Genomic DNA, 8,528 nt, shown 5'->3' with positions numbered 1-8,528 from the left:
CATGGCACGAACAGCAGGCCGGTAGCAAGACAAGTGTCACCCGCTCCCTGTGCGGAGAGATGGAAGCCTGGCTGCTAAGGAGACATGAGGGGACGACTAGGGCAGAGGCGCGTGCTATCCTCTGAGGAAGGAGTCTGGGCAGAAGGCAGGCCTGTCTTGTGCCTCTGGTCCCAATGGGACAGCATCTCCTTGGCCACCTGTCCCAAGGGCAGACTTGGGCTTGCCACCAGGTGCCATACCCGCAACTCGCAGAAACAACCCCATGGAGAAACGGGCATCTTCCACCAAGATGTGGCAGCGATGTGGGTGGCAGGGGGTGTGCCGGGGAAGGAGTGGAGACTGTCCTCCACAGTTCCTCATCCAAGTGCACGGGCCCTTTGCAGGGATCCTGTCGCCACCTCTCTTTGTGCTGAAGGCACTGGCCTAGACCCCGATTCTCCCTGAGCGCCAGAGCAAAAGGCAAAGCCTTACCTACCCCAGGAGATCGTAATAGGCATAGAGTGCCATGCTAGGCCACGCAAGCTGCTGCAGGGCTGTGACTGTGTCTGCTTAGTTCGGCTTAGCAAGGTGAACCCCGAGTGCGATCTTGGAGCTCGGGAAAGCAAGGCCGAAGAGGCACCAGCTCTCCCGCAGCTCTTCTTCCCTGAAGCGAACGAAGCCTTGCTGAGGAAGCAGCAGTGAAGTGAGGTTCGCCCAAGCCCAAAGCTTCTGTGAAAGCACAACATTCACTGAAAATCAGAGTCGGTACTGTGGGCTGCTGCTGCTGGTTGCCTGAGCCATTCTCACAGTGGGAGAAAACCGCATACAGCGAAGGCTCTTTGCCAGGGCATGTCCTCTGGGAAAGCACAGCATTCGTTGGGAAATCAGAGTCGGGTCTGTGGGATGCTGCCTGCTGCTTGCCTCAGCTAGTCTCCACAGCACGGTGGACTAAACCCGCATGGAGCGAAATCCTCTTTGCCTGGGCATCCCCTCTGCCTGAGAGTGAAGCGCGGTGGCACCTGTGGAAAGAGCCTTAAGGAAAGGGACACGTCTGTCACTGCAGAGCGACGGAAGCCTGGCTGCTAAGGAGACACGAGGGGTAGATTAGGGCAGGGGAAAGGGCTTCACTCTGAGGAAGGAGTCTGGGCAGAAAGCATGCCGGTCCTGACCTTTGGGCTCAAGGAGACAGCCGCTCCTTGGCCACCTGTCCGTGGTGGAGACATGGGCTTGCTACCAGGCGCCTACCCTGAACTCGAGAAACAACTCCCAGAAAGAACTGGCCATCAGATGCCTTCTTCCTCCAGGATGTGGAAGCTTGGAGGAGGCATGGGGTTTAAGGGGAAGGAGTGGGGACATCCCCCAAAGCTCCCTATTCAGTGCACAGAGCGGTGTGCAGGGATCCTGTCACCTCTCCTTTCCGGTGGGGAAAGCACTGGCCTAGTCCCCGAGTCCGCCACAGCGCTAGAGTAAAAGGCCTAGCGATGCCTAAACCGGGAGATGGTAGTGTGCATAGAGTGCCACCCTAGGCTATGCACGCTACTTCACGGTTGTGGCTGTGTCTGCTTAGTTCGGCCTGGCAGGGTGAACCCAGGACGCAAACATGGAACCCGGGAAAGCAAAGCCCAAGAGGCACCAGCTCTCCTGCAGCTCTTCTTCCCTAACGGGACTGAAGCCTTGCTGCGGAAGCAGCGGCGAAGTGCTGTTCGCTCCAAGCCAAAGCCTCTGCTAAAGCACAGCATTCGCTGAGAAATGATCTGCGGGCTGCTGCTGCTTGCCTGAGCCCAGTCTCGCGGTGGGAGAAACCCGCATACAGCGAAAGCCTCTTTGCCTGGGCATCTCCCCTGGGAAAGCACAGCATTTGTTGGGAAATCAGAGTTGGGTTTGTGGATGCTGCTGCTGCTTGCCTGAGCTAGTCTCCGCAGCACGGTGGAAGATACCCGCATGGATCGATATACTTTTTCCCTAGTATCCCCTCTGTATGAGAGAGAAGCATGGTCGCACACGTCTGTCACCGCGCTCCCCAGGAGCACATGGGGGAAGGCACAGCACGCCGCCCCCAGAGTAGAGAAGGAGCCTCTGGCCTTAGGGTCGGGAAAATTGAACAGCCACATGCAGAAAAATGAAATTGGGCCATTTCCTTACACCATACATGAAAATAGACTGGAAATGGATGAAGAAGCATAATGTGAGAGGGAATCCATCAAAATCTTTGAGGAGAGAACAGGTAGCAACCTCTTTGACCTCAGCAGCAGCAACTTCTTCCTAGGAACATCGCCAAAGGCAAGGGAAGCAAGGGCAAGAATGAACTCTTGGGATTTCATCAGATCAAAAAGCTTTTGCCCAGCAAAGGAAACAGTTAACAAAGCCAAAAGATGACTGTCAGAAGTTATCTGGGAGAAGATATTTGCAAATGACATACCAGGTAAAGAACCAGTATCCATCCAAAATCTATAAAGAGCTTATCAAACTCAACACCCTAAGAACAAATAATCGAATGAAGAAATGGGCAGAGGACATGAACAGACATTTCTGCAAAAAATACATCCAAATGGCCAACAGACACATGAAAAAATGCTCCACATCACTCGGCATCAGGGAAATACAAATCAAAACCAGAATGAGATACCACCTCACACCTTTCAGAATGGCTAAAATGAACAAGTCAGTCAATGACAGATGCTGGCGAGGATGTGGAGAAAGGGCAACCCTCCTACACTGTACGTGGGAATGCAAGCTGGAGCGACCACTCTGGAAAGCAGCGTGGAGGTGCCTCAAAAAGCTGAAAATAGAACTAGCCCATGACCCAGTGATTGCAGTACTGGGTATATACCCTACAGATACAAACGTGGCATTCTGAAGGGGCACATGCACCCAAATGTTTATAGCAGCAATGTCCACAATAGTTAAACTATGGAAAGAACCTAAATGTCCTTCAACAGATGAATCAATAAATAAGATGTGGTATATATGTACAATGGGATACTCTGCAGCCATCAAAAGAAATGAAATCCTGCTATTTGTGATGACGTGGATGGAACTAGAGGGTATTATGCTTGGCGAAATAAATCAATCTGAGAAAGACAACTATCGTATGATCTCCCTGATATGATGAAGTGGAGATGCAACATAGGCGGTTTCGGGCGTACGAAAAGAAAAATAAAAGAAGATGGGATTGGGAGGGAGACAAACCATAAAAGACTGAATCTCACAAAACAGACTGAGGGTTGCTGGGGGGAGGTGTGTTGGGAGAGGATGGTGGGGGTATGGACATTGGGGAGGGCAGGTGCTATGGTGAGTGATGGTGAGTGCTGTAAAATGTGTAAACCTGGTGATTCACAGACCTGTACCCCTAGGGATAAAAACACATTATATGTTTATAAAAATTTTTTAAAAAAATAATTTAAAAAATCCATTAAAGAAAAACCACATATTGCAAGCCCAGAGCTAATCTCATTTTCAATCAAAAAAGTTTGAAAGTTTTCCCCATAAAGATCAGAAAAAAGACAAGTGTGTCCACTTTCACTACTCTCATTTGACATAGTACTGGATGTCCTAGCCAGAGAAACAAGGAACACAAAGAAATAAGAGACTCCAGAAAAAAAAAAAAAAAAGGAAGAAGTAAAATTTTCTTTTATTGGATAACATGAACTTACATGTTAAAAAATCCGAAAAACTTCACAAAAAAAAATTTGAATAAACAAATTTAGTAAAGCCGCCAAATACAAGATCAATATATAAAAGACAAGAATTTTGTTTTGTTTCATTTTTTTTAATATGGAATTCTTCCCTGTTTTTCATATCATCCAAAGTAAGCAAAAGACAGGAGCATTTTAACACTCTAATGATGAACTACCTGAAAAAATAAAGAAAACAATCTAATTCACAATAGCATCAAAAATAATAAAATACTTAGGAATAGGTTTAACTAAGAAGATGAAAGATCTGTACTCCATAAACTATGACATTGATAAAGAAATTGAAGGAGACACAAATGGAAAGATAGCTCATATTTATGAATGGTAAGAATTAACATTGTTAAAATGTCCATACTACCGAAAACCATCTGTAAATCCAATTCCTATCAAAAATCCAATGTTAGGGGCGCCTGGGTGGCTCAGTGGGTTAAGCCGCTGCCTTCGGCTCAGGTCATGATTCCAGGGTCCTGGGATCGAGCCCCGCATCAGGCTCTCTGCTCAGCAGGAAGCCTGCTTCCTCTTCTCTGTCTGCCTGCCTCTCTGCCTGCTTGTCATCTCTCTCTGTCAAATAAATAAATTAAAAATCTTTAAAAAATCCAATATTATTTTTTACAGAAGTAAGTAAAGAATCCTACAATTTATATGAGACCACAAAAGACAACAAATAATCAAAGCAGTTCTGAGAAAGAATGAAGAAGAGAAATTACACTTCTTGATTTGAAACTATACTACAAAGTCCTCATGCTCAAAACAATAAAGTATACTGGCATAAAAACAGACCAATAAACAAGTAGAACAGAAATAAATCCTTTCATACAGTCACCTAATATTTGACAGGGGCCAACATATGTAATGGGTAAAGATAGTCTGTTCAATAAATGATATTTAAAACTGAATAGTCACATAAACAGTAGGAAACCGGAACCTTATATCACTCATAAGTCTTAACTTGAAGTAGATTAAAGACTTAAAGGTGATGCATGAAACTACATTTCCTAAAGGAAAACATAGGAAAAATTCTCCTTGACATTGGTCTTGCCAATAGTTTTTTGGATACCAGACCAAAAACACAGGAAAAAAAGCAAAAATAAATAAATCGTATTACATCAAACTAAAGTGTCTGCATTGCCAAAAACAAAAGAGAGAGAGAGAGAATGAAAACACAATCCACAGAATGTAAGAAAATACTTACAAATCTTATATCTGAAAAGAGGTTAATAACCAACAGATACAAATAGAAAAAATATATAATTAAAAAAATAGCAAAAGGATCTCAATAGACTTTTTTTTTTTCAAAAAAGTTATATAAATGACCAACAGGAGCATTAAAAAGTGCTCAACGTAAAAAACTCAGGGCAAAGTCATTATGATGTTGTTGTTGTTGTTTACCTCTGAAAAACACAGCAAGATATTACTACCTATTAGAATATATACTACCAGAAATTGAAACTAACAAATTTTGGTAAATATTGGGGAAAATGCACTGTGATAGGCACATAAATTTGTATGGAAAACAGTATGGAGATTATTCATATTATTAAAAGTAAAATTACCATATGATTCAGTAATCCCACTTCTAGGGATATATCTAAAGGAAACGAAGTCACTGTTCAAAGACATATCTGCACTCTTATGTTTATTATCACATTATTAACTCTAAGCAAGAGATGGAAATAACTTCAGTATCCATTAATGGATGAATGAATAAACTAAGTATGGTAAATATATACTATGGAATACTACTTACCCATGAAAAATTAAGAAATACTGCCATACAACAGCATGGATGGATCTTGAAGGTGTTATACTAAGTGAAATATTTCAAAGATTTTATATATTTTTTAAATTTATGTATTATGATATCCCTTACATACAGAATCTGAGGAAAAGGCAAACTAATGGAAACTTAGAGTTGAGTTGACAAGGGGTGAACCTGGGGTGGAGTATGGTGGTCAAAGAGTGCAAACTTGCAACTATAATACGAAAAAGTTCTGGGGATCTAATGTACAGCATGATGATCATAGTTAATAAAATATACATACTTTTTTTTAATTGTGCTTCCCTTTATTAAACTTTGCATATATCACATTCTTACAAGTTGAAAGTTTATAGCAATCTTGTATAAAAGAGGTCTGCTGCCACCATTTTTCTAACAACATTTGTTCATTTTGTGTCTCTCTGTCACATGTTGGAAATCTTGCAATATTTCAAGTTTTTTCATTATTATTGTATTTGTTATGGTGATCTGTGATCAGGAATTATGACCCACTGAAAACTCAGAACTAGTTTACTTAAGGTATATACATTGTTTTTCTTTTAAAACATAATGCTTTTGAACAGTACAGGATAGTGTTTATTTTTTATATGCACTGGGAAACATAATTTTTTATATGCACTGGGAAACCAAAAAAAATAATAATAATTTGACTTAGTTTATTGAGATAATCACTTTATTGAGGCAGTCTGGAACAAAACCCACAAGACCTCTGAAGTTTATCTCTACTATACTATATACATAGAAGTTGCTAAGAGAGTAGATCATAAATTCCCTATGATACATGCATAAAAAACAGTGGCAACTATACGAGATAGTAGATGTATTAACATTTTTATGTAGATTATATTGCAATAAAGATGTATACCGATTTATCAAATTGTACAAAATTTACACAATGTTAAAAGTTTGCAATGTTATAAGAAATCATTTCTTAAATTTCCAAATTATAATATGTCGATTTTTTTTCAATAAAGCTGGCAAAAACCTTTTGTAGAATTAATCTATTTTTCAAAAAAGGAAGTAAGGAAGTAGAAACTGCAACTAACTCTGAAATAATAGAATATAAAATCCATTTTCGTTATATACACTGTGACAAACACTATTACTTAGTTTACAATAAAGGAGTACTTATGAAGCATGAAGGATGGTCTATAAATAAGGCTGAAAGAGCTCAGTTTTAAGGTTCAAATTTAAAATCTTCTTTTGAAATACTAAACTGACCACCCAGTTTTCCAAACATAAATGTCTTAACTGCATGAATTTATTTCATACAACTCTATAATCTAGTTACATAAGAAAGCAGCATGCAAATTTTGAATAAGACAGACTTGCTTAAGCTTCTTTATGTTCAACAGTAAAGGATACTTCCCTAAAAATAAATAGAAGAAAAATCAGCATATTTATTATGATAATTATTACTCATAATGAGATTCATATTGAATTAGGGAATACATATCCTCAGAGGGGGTAACGTAAAATGAAATTTATTTTGGTAAATGTGTCTATGAATAGTCAATACAATGCCTCAATATAAATGAATATTACCATTTTGAACAATTTAATTACTATTATTAGAATTATTATAAGTATAAAAATAGCTATCATTTTAGCATGGAATATGAGACTCTCATGCTCCATGCTTCATCACATCCACACAACAACTCTGCATAATAAGTATTATCATCACCATTTCATGGGTGAAAAAACTGAGGCTAACACATTTAGATAACTGGTTTATGATTACATGGCTAGTAAAGATGCATCACACTAATTTAGGCTTTATGATTTCAGAATTGTACTCTTTCCACTGCACATTCTATTACTCTGTAAATACTTGGCCTGTTTTCATTTAGTTCTTTAATTTTATTCATGTGGTGATGGCTTAAAGCTTCATTTAAAGGAAGCTTAAAAAATTCATTTAACCAAAAGCTCCCAAGAATTAAAAATGTCATGGATCTAATGTAGACATGGATATCATTAGTTAATGGGTAACTGTATATTTTCCACTCTAGTGAGATAACAATCAGAGTATTTTTCTCAGTTTTAGTCTCTCAGTGTTAAAAAGGACTTTGTTAAAATAGAAATATTTAGACAAAGGTGATCAAAAGTCTGGATCAGGTCACCTTAAGATAAATATTAGGAAACTGAGGAAACAAATGGAGATTTGAACACTGAGCTATGATATAATGAATGGTTTCAAGTATTTAGTAGAGTATAGAAAAGCCCTTTAAAGCCTGGTCTTAGACTAGCATTGCAGCTTCTGGGATATCTGTCCATCTATCCTCTATCTATCTAGATATAAATTTGAAAACTTTTTTAACTTAAAGATTTTGAGAAATAGAACATAATCAGCACCATAGAAGATCTGTTTATGATAACAACCTAGCCCCTCCTCCTAGTTTGTTAATATTCTCTCTTATTTAATGTAACATTGTGCAAATAGACCACTACTGATCTGCCGTTATGAATAAAATAGCTATAATCATCTGTTTGCATATCCTGGTGAAAATATTCATTTAGTTCCATGTTGTATTTCTAGGAATGGACCAAATCTTTATTTTTATTTTTAAGTTTTCTAAATATTGTCCAACTTACCTCAAATGTTTTTATTATGGGCACTTTCATTCTTTCACATTCTTGCAAGACAATTTTACTGTTGCCCAATATGGTAAGTGTGTAATAGTATGTCATTTTAGGTTTTAATTCATTTTTAATATAATTTAATTCCAGATTCATAATAAAGATAAACAGTTTTTATATATGAGTGGCCATTTGGATTACACTTTCTGTAAAGTACATGCTCAAATCTTTTGATATCTTAACATTGTGTCATACTGACTTCTTTAATAGATTTTCTGAATGAACTTTTAGCTGTGTAGGTCTTCTCTATTTTATTTAGAACTTGTTTTCATTTCAAAATCTTTATATTTATTTTATTTATATTTATTTATATTTATTTTCATAATCTGCCTTTCCTGTGGGGAAAGCACTGGGCTAGTCCGCATGAACGCATGAGCGACAGAGTAAAAGGCCAAGCGATGCCTACACCGGGAGATGGTAGTGTGCATAGGGTGCCA

This window comes from Mustela nivalis (genome assembly GCF_964662115.1).
Source record: "Mustela nivalis genome assembly, chromosome: 8".
NCBI lineage: Eukaryota > Metazoa > Chordata > Mammalia > Carnivora > Mustelidae > Mustela > Mustela nivalis.
Note: the sequence above shows the minus strand (reverse complement) of the source record.